This window comes from Phyllostomus hastatus, unplaced genomic scaffold, assembly GCF_019186645.2.
Source record: "Phyllostomus hastatus isolate PE091 unplaced genomic scaffold, TTU_PhHast_1.1 phas_contig_524, whole genome shotgun sequence".
NCBI lineage: Eukaryota > Metazoa > Chordata > Mammalia > Chiroptera > Phyllostomidae > Phyllostomus > Phyllostomus hastatus.
In genome coordinates, this window is record NW_025333900.1 from 14,135,515 (window position 1) to 14,154,644 (window position 19,130).

At 35.5% G+C, this 19,130-nt stretch overlaps 1 protein-coding gene across 11 annotated transcripts in view; it reads left to right on the plus strand.

Moving 5' to 3' along the window:
* Positions 1-19,130, plus strand: part of EVI5 (ecotropic viral integration site 5) — a 211,714-nt gene that overhangs the window by 89,497 nt on the left and 103,087 nt on the right. The window lies entirely within an intron of this gene.

Sequence of the window (19,130 nt, forward strand, 5' to 3'; positions counted from 1 at the left end):
CTTGTTATAAATAATTTTGTTTTCTACTTTAATTAAATTCTTAATCAAATTTATGTTCTGTAATACTTAGTGGTCTTATTGTGGCCTAAAGACTCCTCCTCCTGACATTTTTTTCTGTCTACATAGTTTCATTAAATAGGTAATATTTTCATTTTTCTCATGTTCTCAGTCGTAGAAAATAAGCAATGTATGTAAGTCCTGCTTTTCAGGTTTTAGAAATCTATTTCATAATAGTTTTTTTTTCCACGGATAATTTTAAAATCAAAACTTCAGCTAGTTTTTGTTAATGCTGCAAATGAAATACCCAATGTAGAATATACATGATAATCTCATTTAAATTTTGATAATGTGGTGATTTATGTCTTACCAAATACTATAGCGTTGACTTTCTACATTAAGACATTAAATTATGGGTTAAGGTCTATGCTTACATTTTTTCAAATTAGAGAGTTGTTAAAGTGAAAAAGAATGAACTTGTAAAAATTACGTTAACTAACTTAGGTACTGAACAAGTACTTATTGCGCAGCTATTTTCAGGTATCATTTGCCATGTATATGTCATTTTCCATTGGCAAATTCAGACTAGTGTGATCTTAATCAAGGATATGAGAGGTAAAAAGACAAATCTATAAATCTTTGAAAAGGTATTTCTTTTCTCAGTTTTCTGTTTTTAAGTAGGAGTTGAACTATAACAGGGTAGGCAGAAAAAAGTTGTGTTAAACCTACAACTCTGTACAGATTGGGATCAAACAGAATGGCTTCAAAATGGACATTACTTTTATTCAGTAAAATTAAGAAACAGTGTCATCTGGGTACAAAAATCAGAAAACTAGAAACAAAAAAGAAAAAATTGGCAATTGAAAAAACAACATCGATTAATTATTTTCTATTATTTAATACAGTTAAGAAAAATGAATAGGAAGATAGTAAAGAATATTCAAAAGATAGGAACACAAATATTTTTATCTGCCTTCTTATGAAATGTTGATAATATCAAAGTATAAAAATAGAAAAAGCAGAATTGGAGGTAATGTTAACAATTAAGCCAAACTGAGTTATCAATTCAATGTGATTGTGTTATAAGAATAGATAATAAGCGTTACATGTACATGAAGCATAAGTTATAGCCATATGCATTAGAATCATGAATTATTAGTCTTTTTGCATTGTTTTCTAAAAATTGAGACCTTTAGATAGATATGTATAAAAATATAAAATGTTAGCTTAAAATGAAAAAGTGGACAGGGAAAAATGGCTAGAATGAAAGTGAAGCTTTTGGAAATTAGGTATAACAAAAATAATTTTTGTGTTTTTTTCCCAAGGAAAAGATAGACCCATAATGCGGGGCTAAGATATAACAAAGAGAAAACAGATTCCTACTGCAGTTTTGTTCCCAGTTTTTCCTCACTAAGCAGACATTCTCCTTTGAAATAAACTGGAAAACAGATGTATAAAGGAGAGATGAACGAAACAGGTGAAAGGAACAGAGCCCTGGTTAAATTCCCAATTTTAAAGCAATGTACATATTCCTGGATATTAAATAATTTGCAAAATGATCATAGAAATATTATTATTGCCTTTGAAGGATATTAAAAAATAAGAGATACTGAAGGCTTTAGGGCTGGCAACTGCAGTTATTATATTTAGTAACAGAGATCTGAGAATAGGATCAGTCACCTTGATGGTTTATTAAAAATTCCTAGAACATCTGGTTTGTGAGCAACTAGAAAGATAACTTTTACTGACTTAAAGCCAATTCACTATGTTTAAGTCATAACAAAGTAACTTCATTATCGAAATTAGCAAAAACTGTCATAAGTTCAGTTTTACAAGTTATTTGGTATGTTTCCATCATATCTTTTTAGTGAAGTACGGAGATACAGATGAAAGGAGTAAACTGAAGTGGTTTTATAAGTGATTAACTATTACTATATCCAAAGACTGTTAATGTCAAAGTGAAGAGATACCAGAGGTCATTGCCTCCTAAATCTATGCTTCAAGTATTTTAATCTATTATTTAATCTTCATATGTGAGGTATGTTTCAGAATTGTATAAATGAAGTATTTCAGAAATGTAGCTAATATGTTGGGTGATGAACCAGGATTCCAAAATATTTAAATAAGAAATAAAGAACATTTCTTATTCTTCTCAGAATAAGAAATTAAAATAAAAGGTTATTTCACAGAATGAAATGTATAGCTTTGCCTTTAAGTTTAAAATGCAAAGCTATATCTTAGTGGTGCTTTATATAATGAAGATCTAGAAATTTTAATTGACAGAAAATCAGGAATTAGCCAATAATGTAATATGTTCACCCTCCTCTCCTCATCCCACCCTCAGTTCACAAGTATGATCTTCCTAAAAGTATAATGAACCAATTTAATTCTAAGTAGTTTGCAGAAAATTTGTAATGTTATGGTTTGTCTGAATGTCAAAACTTATGTGAAATTTTTATGGACTATATTCTGGCCAATGTAGGAAAGTCTGTGGAAGTCCTGGATATTTTTAAACTACACAGAAGAAGACTTTGTAAAAACATGATAGATACAGTCATTTTCAAGTATTTGAGAGGTAATCTTATGAAAAATTATTTAGCCTTTTTTTGCTATAGCCCCAGAGTGCAGAATGTGTTTAAGATCCAAGGATACAAAATCTTATTCCTTGGAATTTCAACAAATACAGTAGTTGCTTTGCAAGTAGTGAGCATACTACTTGTACAAAGTGAACATCTGTTGCTAAAGGTTTTGATTATAGCTTTCATGAATTCTAAAAAACTCTCAGAATAAGGGTTTTAAAACTGTGTAGGGCAGGATATACTGAGTTACCAATATAATCATCCACCACCACCACCACCCTGTACTGGCAATACAGATGTTCCTTGACTTACAATGGGGTTATGTCCCATAAAACCATCATAAGGTGAAAATATTGTAAGTAAAAAAAATGTATTTAATACATTGAACCTAACAAAACATCATAGCTTAGCCCAGCCTACCTTAAATGTGCTTAGAACACAATATTAAAAAAAACTCTGGCAACGCAATAAACTGTAGAGTATTGGTTGTTTACTCTTGTGACCATGTGCATGACTAGAACTTGTGGTCCCAGTCTTTTTTTTTTTTTTAACTTAAAATTCTTTCAATGCAAAAGCCATATCAACTGGACATCAAAGTGTTATTTTTTGACCCAGATTTTTACCTAGCCCTTGTCTTTCCCTTTTTTCTCTAAACCAATTATAGTCGTGAGAAAGAAAACATCTATTCTGAACTTACTGTCAAGATATCAGGTTTAGTTTGTGTCAGCAGTTTGTATTTTCCTCAGCTCTATGACTGTGATGTTAGTTTTAAAATGGAGCCATGTATTTGTTCATTCATTGGAAAGATAATGTGCAAAGTATTGTCCTACTTGCTGAGGGTATAATAGTAAATAAGAAAAATGAGGTCTGCAGTAACATGAAGTGTATGTTTCAGTTGAGGAGAAATATATTAAGTAAATATAATTTTAGGTGATGTTAAGGGCTATGAAGAAAAATAAAGCAGGACCAAGGTGGTAGTTGCAGTGCTATTTTAGGTAAGGTGGTTTTGGAGAGCTTACCTGAAGAAGTAACTTTGACCAGAAACTGAATTATATGAAGAAGGAAGCCATTTGAAGAATCTAAGGAGGAACATTCCAGACAGAACATTTACCTAATGTGAAGGCCTTGATCAAGGAAGAAGTTTGAGGTGTTCAAGGAAGAGCATAATGTATATCTATAAACTCTAGGGAAACTAAAAAAAAAATTATTTTTTAAAAATTTTAATTATTTTATTGTTGTTCAATTACAATTGTCTGCATTTCCCCCCCACCACTCCCGCCAAACCCACCTCCCTCTTTTGCTTCCATCCTCCCCCTTGGTTTTGTCTAGGTGCCTTTATAGTAGTTCCTGAAAACCCTTCTCCGCACTGTACCCTCCCCATTTCCTAAAAATTTTTTTTAAAAAGATATATAAATAAATAGGAAATAGCACAGGTAAAATGGAATCACTAAAAAATAACCATTTAATCAGGCAGAAAATAAGGAAAAAAGGAACAGTGAATAAATCAAAAAGAAAACTAGCAAGATTGTAGGTTTTACTTCAGCCATATCAACTGTTACATTAAATGCAAATATTCTAAACATAGCAATTAAAATGTTTGATTGAAAAGAAAAAACAATACCTACTCTGACCAATGTGTTCCAATCGGTTGGGTGTTGTCCTGCAAAACAAAAGGTTCCACTTCAGTTCCTGGTCAGTGCACATGCCTGGGTTGCAGGTTCAGTCCCCAGTTATGGTATACATGAGAGGCAACCAATTGATGTTTCTCTCTCACATTGATATTTTTCACCCTCTCTTCTTTCCTTTCCCCTCTCTAAAAATAAACAAATAAAATCTTAAAAAAAAGACAAGACCTATCTATAAGAAACTCACTTTATATGCAAAGACTTTTGTAGGTTAAAAGTAAAAAGATGTAGTAGCAATGAACAGTTGGAAAAGAAAATTAAGAAAACAGTTCCACTGACAGTAGCATCTAAAAGAAGAAAGTACCTATAAATTAATTTAAGATGAGAGATGTATACACTGAAACCTATGTATTGATGATTGATTCATTCATCTGTTGAAAGAAAATAAAGACATAAATAATGGAAAACCATCTATTCTATGTTCATGGATTGGGAGACTAGTATTGTTAACATGTCAGCACTACCCAAAATGATCTACAGACTCAATTCTGTCAACCCTACCAAAATTAAACAGTCTTCTGCAGAAATGGAATTGAAAGGAGCCTTCAATAGTGAAAGTAGTCTTGAAAAAGAACAGAATTGGAGGACTCACACTGCCTGATTTTAAAACTTACTGCAAAGCTAGAATAATCAAAACTGTGGTGCTAGCTTGAGAATAAACATACAGACCTTGCTGGTTTTATATGTGATCCCTTTATTCAAACATAGAGGATAGAATAGACATGTAGAGTAAAAAAGACATATAGACTAGAAATTTAGAGTCCAGGAATAAACTCACATCTATGGCCAGTTGATTTTTTGTAGATTTTTATTTATTTATTTGTTTTTAGAGAGAAGGAAGGGAGGGGAAAGAAAAGGAAACATTGATGAGCCATCGATTGCCTCTTGTGTGCCCCTAACTAGGAACCAGGTCTACAATCCAGGCATGTGCCCTGACCAGGAATCGAACTGGTGACTTTTTGTTTTGTGGGATGATGGCCAACCCACTGAACCACATTAGTCAGGGTGGCCAATTGATTTTTGATAAGGATGCCAAGACCATTTGATGAGGAAAGAATATTCTCTTTAACAAGTTGTTCTGGGGAAACCAGATATCCTCATGCAAAAGAATGAACTTGTATTCCTACCACACTCTGTTTAGGAGATTTAACTCAGAATGAACAATGATCTAAATAGAGATTTTATGGTTTTAACACCAACCCCCCCCCCCCCCAAAAAAAAAACAACAACCAAAAAACCTTTAGAAGAACACATGGGTGTAACTCTTTATTACCTTAGAGTTAGCAATGGATTCTTAGATGTGAGTTCTTTGACAGCCAAAGCATGAGCAACAAAAGAAAAAAACAGTTAAATTGGATTTCATCAAAATTAAAACCTTTTGCCGTTAAAGGACAGGCAGGCTACATGGCAGAAATGAAGGGAAGAAAACATTTGCAAATCATGTATTTGACAAGGACTTAACATCCAGAATATATAAAGAACTCTTAAAACTCAACAAAAAAGACAAACAACCCACTTTAAAAATGAGCAAAGGACTTGAATAGACCTTTCACCAAAGAAGATATACAAGTGGACAACAAGCATAGGAGGATACTCAACATATTTCATCTCTAGGGAAATGCCTATCAACCACACTGAGGTGCCAGTTCGCATTTATTATGATGGCTCTAATAAAAAAAAGCCAAACAGAAAATAAGTGTTGGCAAGTTGATGGAGAAATTGGAGCCCTTGCGCATTGTTAGCGGAAATATAAAAGGGTCAGCTGCTGTGAATAACAATTTTGTGGTTCCTCAAAGAGTTAAACATAGAGTTACCATATGACCCACATAAAATTACCATATGATCCGTAATTCATCTCTTAGATGTATACCCAAAAGAATGGAAAATTGGTATTCAAACAAGTGTGTAGCAACACGTTTTATAGTAACATTCACAAAAGAATGGACACAGCCCAAATGTCCATCAATGGAAGAATGGATAAAAACACAAAATGAAATATCATGCAGCCATCGAAAGGAGTGAAATACTGATAAATGCTATAATATGGATGAATTACCAAAACCTTAAAGTTAAGTGAAAGAAGTCAGACACGAAAGATCAAAGGATCATATATTGTATGATTCCATTTATGTGAAATACCCAGAATAGATAGATCCATAGAGACAGAATGTAGATTGGTGATTGCCAGAAGGTGAAGGTGGGGAAAAGATAAGAAACTGCTTAATAGGTAAGGGATTATACATTGGACTGGTAGAAATGTTTTAGAACTGGATAGAGTTGGTGGTTGCCAAAATTCTGAATATACTAATGCCACTGAATTGTTCACTTTAAAATGGTTATTTGAATTTTGTTTCAGTAAGTTTTTTTTTTAAGACTAAAGAAATGAAGGTTTAAGGCTCAAAGAAACAACAAATTTAGCTTTAATGATTGTGGTAGAAGGGAGAATATGTCACATCCTGGTGCTGGAACCCATTAGTAAAGGTCAGGGTAGGACCCTAGTGGGCTAACTTGTAGGACGCACCTGAGAGGATTAGGCGATCCCTCAAGTCTGGAGTTAGGCAAATCTTAATCAGAGTTGTGGTTTGCATTGAGACTAAAGGAGGAGTGAAAAGTAAAGCAGAGATTAGTGGTGGCAAATGGAGAAGTGACTTAAAACAAGTTGTCAGACTAATGACCTATAAGGAACTATAGCCCAAAGGCAAGAGGTTTAAGACATACAAGAAATAAGAATTTGAAATAGGGGATTAGTGTATTAATGGGAGAAAAGCTTTGGCAAGTGTTGACTATGGGACTATTACCCACAGCTACAATTTAACATGATTTGGGAGGATATGATGTTTGGATAGGCTAACTCCATAATGTGCCAGAGTAGAGTGGATGTGGGTTTGTTTTTTTATGTTCCTCTACCTAGAAGTAAGGTTGTTCACAGAATCAGTGAATTTGAGGTGGTCTCATCTGAAAAAGTTAGGGGTAACAGAGGGTAAGTAGATTGTTATATGAATATTGAAAATGTAGGATAGCATAATAGTATAGCTAATGAGCGTATTCTCCACTCCCCAGTGAATTTCCAGGAGTGAAGGATCAACAGGATCTGCCTGTAACTGCTGGGCACAATGTACTAATTACACTGGGAGGGAAAATGTAAAAAGATGAAAAAGATATACCATGCAAACACTAAACAAAAGAAAACTGGAGTTTATATATTAATGTCAGATAAAGCAGACTTCAAAACAAAGGAAGATGGACATTTTGTGATAGTAATAGGGTCTGTTCACCAAGAAAACATAATAATCTTACTTAGGATTGTATGTACTTAGGAATTTATGTCTCCAAACATATGTATGCTTCTAACAGAGCATCATGAAGCTGAACTGAGAGAACTGAAAGGTCAAGTGGACCTTTATACCCGCTCTGAGTAATTGATGAAACAAGTAGGAGGAAAATCAGTATGGATATAGCACTGAATGCTTATATTAGGAAAGGAAATAAGTTTCAAACCAGTAAACTAAGCTGCTTTAAGAAACAACATATAAGAGTAAATTCAACCTAAAGCAAGTAGAAGGAAGAGATAATAAAAAGAGTAGAAATCAATGATATTAAAACAGTATAAAAAATATTGAGAACCCCCCTGAAAAGCTGGTTCTTTGAAATGATTAATAAAGTTGATAAACCTCTGTTTAGAGTCTAGACTGACTGAAGAGAGGAGAAATAACCAAGATCAGGGATGACTGACTTTTTTAAAAATTGTATTTTGTTGATTATACTATTGCAGTTGACTTGATTTTTCTTCCTTTGCACCCCCCCCCCCAGCACCCCCTGCTCCCTCAGGCAATCCCCCCACCATTGTTTATGTCCCTGGGTCATGCATGTAAGTTCTTTGGCTACTCCATTTCCTATACTGTACTTTACATCCCCATGGTTACTCTGTAACTATTTGTACTTCTTACTCCCCTCACCTCTTCACCCATCCCTCCCATCCCCCTCCCATCTGGCAACCATCAAATTGCTCCATATCCATGATTTTGTTTCTGTTCTTCTTATTTGCTTAATTTATTTTTTAGTTTCATTTGTTAATAGATATGTATTTATTGCCATTTTATTGCTCATAGTTTTGATCTTCTTTTTCCTAAATAAGTTCCTTTATAATTTCATATAATAATGGTTTGGTGATGATGAACTCCTTTAGTTTTTTTTTTTTCTTCTTGTCTGGGAAGCTCTTTATCTACCTTCAATTCTAAATGGTATCGTTGCTGAGTAAAACAATCTTGGTTGTGGATCTTTGATTTTCATGACTTTGAGTATTTCTTGCCAATCGCTTCTAGCCTGCAAAGTTTCTTTTGAGAAATCAGCTGACAGTCTTTGAGAACTCCCCTGTAGGTAACTAACTTCTTTTCTCTTGCTGCTTTTAAGATTCTCTCTTTGTCTTTAACCTTTGGCTTTTTAATTATGATATATCTTGGAGTGGGCCTTTTTGCATCCATTTTGTTTGGGACTCTCGGTGCTCCCTGGACTTACATGTCTATTTCCTTCACCAAATTAGGGAAGTTGTCTTTCATTATTTTTTCAAACAGATTTTGAATTTCTTGCTCTTTCTCTCCTCCTCCTGGCATCCCTATGATGCAAATCTTGGATCTTTTGAAGTTGTCCCAGAGGCTCCTTACAATATGCTCATTTTTTACATATTTTTTCTTCTCATTGGTTGTATTCATTGGTTGTTTTTTGCTTCCTTATGTTCCAAATAATTGATTTGATTCTCAGCTTCATCCACTCTGCTGTTGCTTACTTGTAAATTATTCTTTATTTCCATTAGTGTAAATTGAATCCTTCATTTCTAACTGAATCTTTCTTAGATTCAGGTCCTCACTAAGTTCCTTGAGCATCCTCATAACCTTTGTTTTGAGTTCTGCATCTGATAGATTGCTTATCTCCATTTTGTTCCTTTATTTTTCTGGAGTTTTGATCTGTTCTTTCCTTTGAGCCATGTTTCTTTGTCTCCTCATTTTGACAGCCTCCCTGTGTTTGTTTCTATGTATTAGATAGAGCTGCTTTGATTCTGTTGTCTTGGTAGTGTGGCCTAATGTTGTAGGTGTCCTGTAGGGTCCAGTGACACAGCCTCCCTTATTACCCAGCCTGGGTCCTTGAGGTGCACCCTTTGTGTTGGCTGAGTACAATTTTCTCTTGTAGTTGAGCCTTAGTTGCTGTTGGCAGATCAATGGGAGAGATTTACCCAAGCCAGTCAGTTGCAAGGATTGGCTGTAATCTCCACCTTCTGTGGAGGATCAGCTGTGCAGGGGCAGGGTGGTGGTGCTCCAGTGTAGTCTGTAGCTATTCACTGGGTGCACTGGCCCTGGTGTTTTACAGATGGTGCAGGCCAAGGTCAGGCCCCAGCTGTTTTGCTTGGGGCTGCCCTGCCTGAGCTGTAAAGCAATCTGAGATGGCTGCTACTTGTGCCTGGGTGCAGATTCCTAGGTGAAGCCAAGCTGTGAATCTAGGCTGGCTGCTGCTAGTGTGGGACCTGGGGCTCACTGAGGTCAGCTGTTGCTTGTTTGAAAGAATTTAGGATCTTGGGCAGCATGAGCCAGGATCAGCCATTCATAGGGAAGAGCAGCTTGGGTTATCCCGTAAGTGGGGTGGAGCAGAGTCTCTGGGGATCTCCAGGGTAGATCAAACAGTGTTAACCAGGTTGATGGGATCTCAGATATGGCACTAGCTAGCTGGCTCTGTGGGTGGAGGTTTTAGAAAAGGAACAATGGCTTCTGCTCGCCTTGATGCCAGACTCTTCAGTTCCTCTCTGTATGCCACTGGTGCCTTTCAAGCTGCTACCTCAGTGCTGGAACTCGGAGGGAGGGAGCCTGAGTAGGTGAGTTCGTGTTTGGGTTCTTTAAGAGAAACTGCTTGGGGCTCCAGAAGTTTCTTCCACAGACTCAGTCCTTGTTGGTTTTTGTAGCCAGAAGTTGTGGGGACTTATCTTTTGGGCATGGAACCCTGAGCTGTGAAGCCTAGTGTGGGGCTGGGACTCCTTGCTCTCGAGATATCCCTCTCAAGTTTTTATCCACCATACGTGCATGTGGGAGCAGCTTGTTCCGTGTCTGCACCCCTCCTACCAGTATAGATGGATGTGGTTTCCTTAATTCTGTAGTTTTCAGACTTCCGTTCAACTCAATTTCTGATTGTTCTGAGTGATGGTGGTTCTCTATTTTAGTTTTAATTTTGATTTGGTTGTACGAAGAGATGAGCAATGTCTGCCTACACTGCCATCCTGACCGGAAGTTGACATTGATTTCTTACAGACATAGCCAAGTTGTCTTGTCTCATATTCTGAATTTGATTCCTTCCTCATGGTGTCATATTTCCTGTAAACTAGATTCAGTTAATAATTTTTAACATTTCAGTGATAGATGATGCTGTGAATTTTATTTTGCTTTAAATCAGGAAGCACATAAGTTGTTACTATTTAGTGTTGCTGAGTTTGAGTTCCATGCGAAGTTTGGTTACCATAGACTTTCCCTTGTAAAGGTATGGTTTCTTTGCAACTATTAAGTAATCTCTTGGGAAATACTTTTGTACCAAATAAATATCCTGTCCTCTATTCATTGACCTTATACCTAATAATTTTAGCATCCAGTGATTGGGTTTCCAAAATGGTGATTTTCATATTTTCTCATTTTTCTACATTTATTCACTAATGCTTTTCTGTAAAGAGATCTTTCTCTTTTTTTTCCCTTTAATCTCTCTTACTTACAGTGTACTCTTCCTTATCACTCCAGATTCATGGACTTTTTGTTTAATGTTTTATATAATTTTTAATGGTTTTGATGCTGTTAGTACAATAATATGCCATAGTTTTTTAACAGTAGTGTATCAATCTTTTCCAAAGCAGTTTTTAAAAGGTAAATTTTATTTTTAATTAATTTTAGGTATTCATGTTTTTTATAAAGCATTTCTGCTTTACAGTTATTAAATAATTGTCTTTAACAGAAAATTGATTTTATTTTATGCTGGACCCTGATAGTTAGTACTGGATATTGTTGGTTTGCAAAAATGATTTTAATTTCTTATTGAATTTAGTATTTAGTAAATTTTGTATGCATTAAATATATGCATACACTAAAATATATATATATATATATATATATATATATACACTAGGTTTTAGTACACAGTATTACACTAAATGCTAAGTAAATTTTAAATTAAATTAAAAACTAAGCATAAAATAAAGCCAAGTATTAAGATTAAATTATCCCTTTAAGTATTTGTTTTACATGTTCCATGTCAGTTTTTCCAGGAAACCTAGAAGTAGAAATGATACAATAAATGATCCAGTAATGTCATACAGTTGCCTTTTCTGACTCTGTCCCTTTGAGTGTTTTATGTTGGACAGTTTTTCCTGATGAGATCAACTGTCTTAGAATCTTGCTTGATCTGTTTAAAAGCTTTTTGCCTACACATGGCTGCTTATCATTCAGGTACCCTGAATAAACGGTTGTGTCTAGCAGTGTCTTGGTAGGTTCAGCATAAAGAATAAGGACTGTAGCAGTTAAGGCTGCCTAATACTGAAATGATAGCCTTTTGAAGTTCTTGGGACCTTTGTACTAGGAAGTACTGAAGGGGAGGCTAGACAAGATTTCTTCTGACCTTCCTTTTGTTTCCTATAACTCTAGAGGAAAATATAAAAGAATTGTGTGATCCTCTTAAGAACCAAGGATTTTGTATGAGAAATAAAAACTAATCTTACTTAGATTAAACTCATGAATAAACTTTATTAAACTAAAAACTGTCAGTGGACGTTGTGAAATCTTCTAGATAATTTATTTTAGAAAATGTGTTTGTTCAGCAGCATTTAGGAATTGCCCTACACCTGATTTAACTAGTTAGTGGTTTTGTTTTCCATTATGAATATTGAAGTTAATGTTTTTATGTCTCTTCTTTTGTTATAACACTGCTTAGCTCTACTATAGTGGCATTTAAAGAAAAGCCATTTAATATGTAATGATTTACCAATTATTGATAAATTGATATGTCTTTTTAAAAGTCCAAAATAGAGTGACGATGTTACAATCTAAAAGTTTGATCAACTCTTTGGCTGTTGATAATATGCCTATAAATCTGGCCAGAGGTTTTATTCCAAGACTAATTTTGACCTTAGTCTAAGGTTAGATGTTTTACATTCATATATAATCACCTTTTCTTTTCAGTTTAAAATAAATAAATAAATAAATGGTAGTAATTTTTTCAGCATTTTTCAACATTTAAAAAAATCTTGAAGTTAAGATGAACTTCCATCTTAGAGGATATATGTTGGGAAGAAATTATTTAAAAATGATGTACCAACTAAAAAAAATTCAGTGTGACAAATCTATAAATAATACATCCATATTGCTTGGAATTTTTTAAAAAGACTATTTGGAGCATGTAGTAGGGAGGATTACAAACATTATTTGGAGATCATATGCTGAGAAGGAGAGCAAGATATAATTTTTTATTTAATTTTTTTCTGCTGTAATTTTGTCTTGTAGTATAGAAACCTATTCTGGACTGCTTGCCTTGTGTAATAGTAGTTTTTTCAGATGCTTTTGATGTGACATTAGAAATGTACCATATTTCCACATTATTATGAATTTTATTTTGGAACAAATGGATTTTATATGTTACTTTTACAATTTTAATTTCCCTCTCCCCATGTTTAATATAAAGTATGTAATTGAGGGATTTTGTTGTTTTTTAAATAAGAATTGACTAATTTATTAAGTAAATACTGTTTGCTCACTTACTATGAAAAGCACAGATTAGTTCAGACAGTACAGTAGTAAATCAGTCATTCAAACTATACCTGGCATGCTTGTGTAATGTATATAATGATAGAATTTTTTTAAAGTGCATAATCATTTAATTAGTATTGTGAAAAATGCCACAAAAGAGAATACAGGGTTTCATGAAATGTGTGAGTTTCTGAAGAGAACATAAAATTGTCAGGTCTTAAACTTAGTTGCTTAATATATAATTAAACTTAAAGACAATTTGATGTATCTGTATAGACCATCCTTTTTCCAATTTGGATTTTTTTTTAATAATACAAGATTCCTGTTTTAAATTCAAATATTTGCTGCTCACTGTATCACTCATATGTCCTTCAAACTTTGAATTTGAGAATGCATTCTTTTGTTTTACTCAAGGCATAAGCCAGAAAGATTACTAAGGGCTTTCTAGCTTATCTTTTTACTTTTATAACTTTTACAACACCAGAAAAGCATATGGGATTGGAAAGCAGAGACTCTACCTATGAAAAAACTTATTTTCTGTCAGTTTCATTTAGATGGGTTTGCTGGTATCATTAAGAGATTCGTTGACAAACGTGAACCTGATGTAGGTGTGGGGAAGTCATTCGTTATTTAAAGACTTTTAAATAAATGACCTTGTGCTGACTTATCAGCCATCATAATTGTGGCAATTGTCATCTGGTAAAAGAAATTGCATATTTGCTAAGTTACTAATGTGAATATGAAATATAATGGTACCTATATTAATTTGTTACCACTGTTAATTTGTTCCAGAACTTGTGATGAGTGCTGAAACCCATGAGTACCGAATGATGAAGCATTTTCTCTTGTGGGGTGGTGTTGAGACATACCAGTTCTAGCCAGTGCAAAGGGTCCCCAGCAAGCACTGAGTGCTGAGACATTTTTTCCTCATCAAAGTGTGATGAGTACAGGATTTGATGAGTTCTGAAGCTGATGAGCACTGAATGCTGACTGTATTGTACTCTTCTAAGAATTTCTTATTATAGGAACATTATGTAAGGATGCATAAATTATTTTAGATGCTTAGATTTCAAACATTGTACCATTAATTCTTAGAAGAGTGCATTAAAAACATATCAAGCTCTTTAAAATAGAGTGGTGCAAAAGTAGGTTTATAGTTGTTTGTATGGAAAATAATACAATAATTAATAAATAATAATACAAGAATAAACTCAGTGTTTCATATACTTACAACTGTAAACCTACCTGTATTATTTCAATCCTTATATTGGTTAGAGGCTAAGAGCCTAGGCTATGTATTTTATACTCCTGATTAACAGAACTGCTGATGGCTGTTTGACCTTGCTGAGTCTTCTGAGTTACCTTATTAGTAAAGTTACAGGGATGTAATGTACAGCATAGGGAAAATAGTAATATAATAATTTTGTATGGTTACTGGACTTATGGGGTGATCACATTATAAGGTTCATAAATGCCAAACCACTATGTTATATACTTGAAATGAATATAATATTGCATGTCAACTGTATTTTAATAAAAATAATAAATTTAAAATAAAGAAGTGGTGAGGGTTCAATGAGAATACAAAGCACTTAGCATTTGTATAGCATATAATAAGTACTCACTAGATGTTAGCTGCTATTATCATCATCATTATCACTATAAATTTTAAAACCTGTTTTATAAATAATACTTTTTTCCCCTGTGGGAAAAACAAACAGATAGTTTACTGTCCACAGAAGCATCTTTTAACATGGCCACTTTGATGCCAGACCTGCCACTCACTTGTGTGTCCGTGGACAAGTTACTTAGCACTAACTTCTCTGTGCCTCAGTTTGTCCTGTGTACAAGAGAGTGTTGTTGGGGCTTATGCAGATTGTTCTACTCGAGAATAATGCCTTGTGCATAATGAATACTCAACCAGTGGTAGCTATTATCAGGAATAGTATTAACATTATTCCATTATTTTATTCTACCAGCTTACTCAGCCAGTGGCATAGGCTGCTAGTCATTAAAAACCAAACTTACAAAGAGCTTAAACTGTTAAGGTAAAAATCTTTAGTAGAGTAAATGTTGACAAATCTCACAAGTGTCACTTTCCTGACAAAATTTAGATCTGCAGAAGTTTCAATGGGGAAAATTTTATATGGTAGGAATAATGACCAAAAAATAAAATTCAAAAGCAAAAGCTCCAATGGGTCAAATATGAAATGGACCAAAAACAAAAAACAATAATAAAACTCCTAATCAGTAAATTTCATCTTATTTTTAAAATTTACCTTGTATTAGGGTTCACAGAGAAACAGAACCAATAGTACACACAACACAGATTTATTGTGAGGAATGGGCTCACGCCATTATAAAGGCTGAGAAAGTCGTACAATCTGCCATCTGCAGTCCAGAGGCCTAGGAAAGCCAGTGGTATAATTCCTGTCTGAGTCCAAAGGTCTGAGCACCAGGGAAGCCAATGGTATAAATCCCAGCCTAAGGTCAGGGGGAGCCCAATATCCCAGCTCAAGCAGGCAGAAAGGGAATGAAGTTTACCTTCCTCCTCTTTTTGTTCTGTTTAGGCCCTCAAGTGGTTAGATGATGCCTACTTCTAGTGGGGAGAGCAGTCTACTGCATCATCTGGAAACACCCTCATAGACACACTCAGAAGTAATGTTTGATCTGGGCACTCCATGGCCTAGTCAAGTAGACACAAAATTAACCATCATAAGTCCAACCCTTACCAACTTGGCACCCATGTGCATCTCCTTAAACCATACTTAATCTCCACATAAGACAGTAACAACAAGGTCATAATTCTGCTTAACATGATACAGTTCTCCTGCACACAACCAAAAATGCACTAATGCCTTCCCTAGAAGAGGAGGTCAAGTCCTTTTGTGATATTTTCTCAATATCCTGTAACTTAAATATTATGATGTAAAATTAACAATACTTATATAGTACTGTGATATAAAGTTAGTGTACCTTATATTACATAAGGGAATAAGAGGAAAGAAGGTAGATATAGATACACAAACATATTCATAGCAAAATTAAAAGGAACTACTCATGACAATTACCATCCTCGCGTCTGTAACAGGTCAGGTAGTGGTAGCTAGTATTTATTTATGACTGACTACCTTCTTCCAGTACCCACTCTGTATTTCCTTTGCCTTCAGCAAGCACCTCAGCTGGTCATGGTTCTTTACCTGATGGGGTGACTAAAGCCTTCATTTCTGAAGGGGCTGGGCCCTCCATAATCTTTCCTAGGTTAGGTTTTTGTAATTTTTCATTGACCTAATCATGGGGCATGATAATACTAGGAGACCCTAAAGGATATCATATATTCCAGCCATATTTTTCCTAATCCCTGTTGTGGCATAGTAGTCCAGTGGCCCTTTGTAGTCAGGATCATGTGGGGATCCCAGCCAGCTTCATAACTCCCTTTTTTGCCTGTTATTCAGAGTCATGAGGATCCCAAAATGGCCCAGTGAGTTTTCGCTCCCAGTTTAGTAAAGTTATTTTTGTGTCTCTTGGTGGGGGAGCATTCCTCCCCCTGGGACTAAGATTTCTAGACCAACAGTAAAAGTTCTCAAAGCAGATATTTTGCTGGTGGTGAGTCATGAGGGGTAACAATGAGTGGAATCACTCCTGTTCCCACTTACTGACTGCTGTATCTCTGAGTCTTTATTATGGGACAAACGGTGCCATATATTGGACATTGATTCAAAACTTATTTATACTTCTGGAGAACCTTGCTCCTGCCCTGCAAGATATTGCCGCCTAGCCAGCACTGTAACTGAGTCTTCAAAAAGCCATTTCACTGTTCTGCCAAGCCATCTGCGTCAGAATGTTAGGGGATGATAAGACGAGTAAGTTCAATAGGTTGGGCCCATTGTTGCATTTCTTTTTCTGTAAGGTGACTCCTTTGATCAGAAGAAATGCTGTGTCCAATACCATGCTGGTGGATAAGACATTCTGTAAGTCCATAGATGGTGGTTTTGACAGAAACATTGCATGCCAGGAACACATATCCATACCCAGAATAAGTGTCTATTCCAGTAAGAACAAAATGCTGCCCCTTCCATGATGGAAGCCCTCTAGTGTAATCAGCCTGCCACCAGATAGCTGGATGATCACCCCAGGGAATGGCATCATGTCAGGGGTTGGGTAGTGGTCTCTGCTGCTGGCCAGTTAGACATTTAGCAGTAGCTACAGCCTCAGTGAGTGGAAGTCCATGTTGTTGAACCCATGCATAACTCTCATCCGTCACCATGGCCACATTGTTCATAAGTCTGTTATTGGGTGATGACAGGGGTGGCTGGGGAGGAAGCTGACAGCTACCCACAGAATGGATCATCCTATCCAACTGGCTTTAAAATCCTTCTCTACTGAGCCTGCCCTTCAGTGAGCATTCAAATTGCACATAAATTTTGTCATGTTTTCAGCTCATTCAGAGAGGACTATCTACATACAGCTTCCCCAGATTTCTTTGTCACCAATTTTTCCTTCTACATTAAACCAAAGTATGTCCAGCATTTGCAGTTTACTCATTGTGAGTCACCTTTTGGTTTGTGTTTCAGTCAACTAGCCAGACAAATGCTAGAGCCTTTTCTGACTCTTAAAACTGCAATACTAAAGTGTAGAATCTCTGTATAGTGAGAACATATTATTATTAAGAATTAATTTCAATGAAAATACTATTTGTCCAACAAAAATGCATGTGAATATAATTGGCCAGGGTGAAATTGGGTTCATGGAGTTAGATTTATTCTGAATACTTCTTAAAAAGTGTATCAATGTTTGTATAATTTTAGTAACAGTTTTCTATTGATAAACATGGATTCAAAACTTCCTTGGGCCTTCTGTTCATTTCAGTTTAGTGTGAAAGGTAACATAAAATGTTAAATAATGATACCCACCTACTCTAACAGCTATAACAGGAGGGGGATATATGTAGGACTATTGTAATGATCCAAAGAAAGAGATGAAGGCATGAATAAGAACAAAGACAATGAAGGTGGAGAGAAACAGGCAAATTCAAGAGCTATCTGGAAGAAAAGTGACTCAGGTTTTGTGATTGTATGGTACAGGTTGAATATAAGAGGGAAAGTTTTGACTTGGTCGTGTATTAGATGGTGGAATTCTTAACAAAATAATAAATACATTAGGAGGAAAAGATGGGGAGTTCAGTTTTGACATGTTGAACATGAAATGAATATGAGGTCTACCAGTAGGAAGTTCTGAATATGGAACTAGTTTATAGAAAGATCTGAGCTGGAAATATGGACCTGAGAGTCAGATCTCCCTGTCTGTCCATCTGTCTGTCTCTCAATCAATTTCCCTAGCGTTCCATCATTGTATGTTCTCCCTTCCTCTGCCTGTCTCTCTTTCCTCCTGTCCCTCTTTTACTGTTTTATAGATCCTTCCTTGATAATTTCATTCACTGACTAAGTAGACTCTATAAAGACAATATCCGATACATATAGACAGTTTCTGATACTGCAGACACATACAGTCTGTACAGACAATTGATGCAGACACCGGCCCACAGTGTCTGCAGCAGTATGGATGAGACGAGACAAATTCACACAGACTACCGAGTCCTGTGGATAAAAAGGGACGTCACGGCCACTCTCTCAAGGGAAGAGTGCCTCAGAGCACCTCAGTCACCCTCGCAAGAGGAGAGCGCGCTGACCCTTGCCTTGACAGGCTTTTATTGGGTTTAATTTGCATAGATATGCAGGGTGTACATGTAAAGCTCATCAATCATTGTCAGGCAGAAATGATTAAACAATATATAACATTCAGAGAACTCTGAGGGCTTATTCTGAGTCAGAGTCAGATAGTTAAATGGCCATAAAACTTTGGGGAACAAACTCACTTCATGCTTGGACCCTTATTATTTAAATTGAGAGTATTAGCAAAGTAGGTTTCATAGGATTTTATGCATTCTTTCTTAGGCCTGATCACCCTGGGGAACCCACCCTTCCCAGCACAGGGTTGCACCCACCTCCAGCATTGTTTCAGGCTTAAGTCAGGCAGGGGAAGTAAGGCAGCCAAGAGATTAGGAGACTTCTTGTAGACAGAATGAGGGCTCAGACTATGTCAAAGCC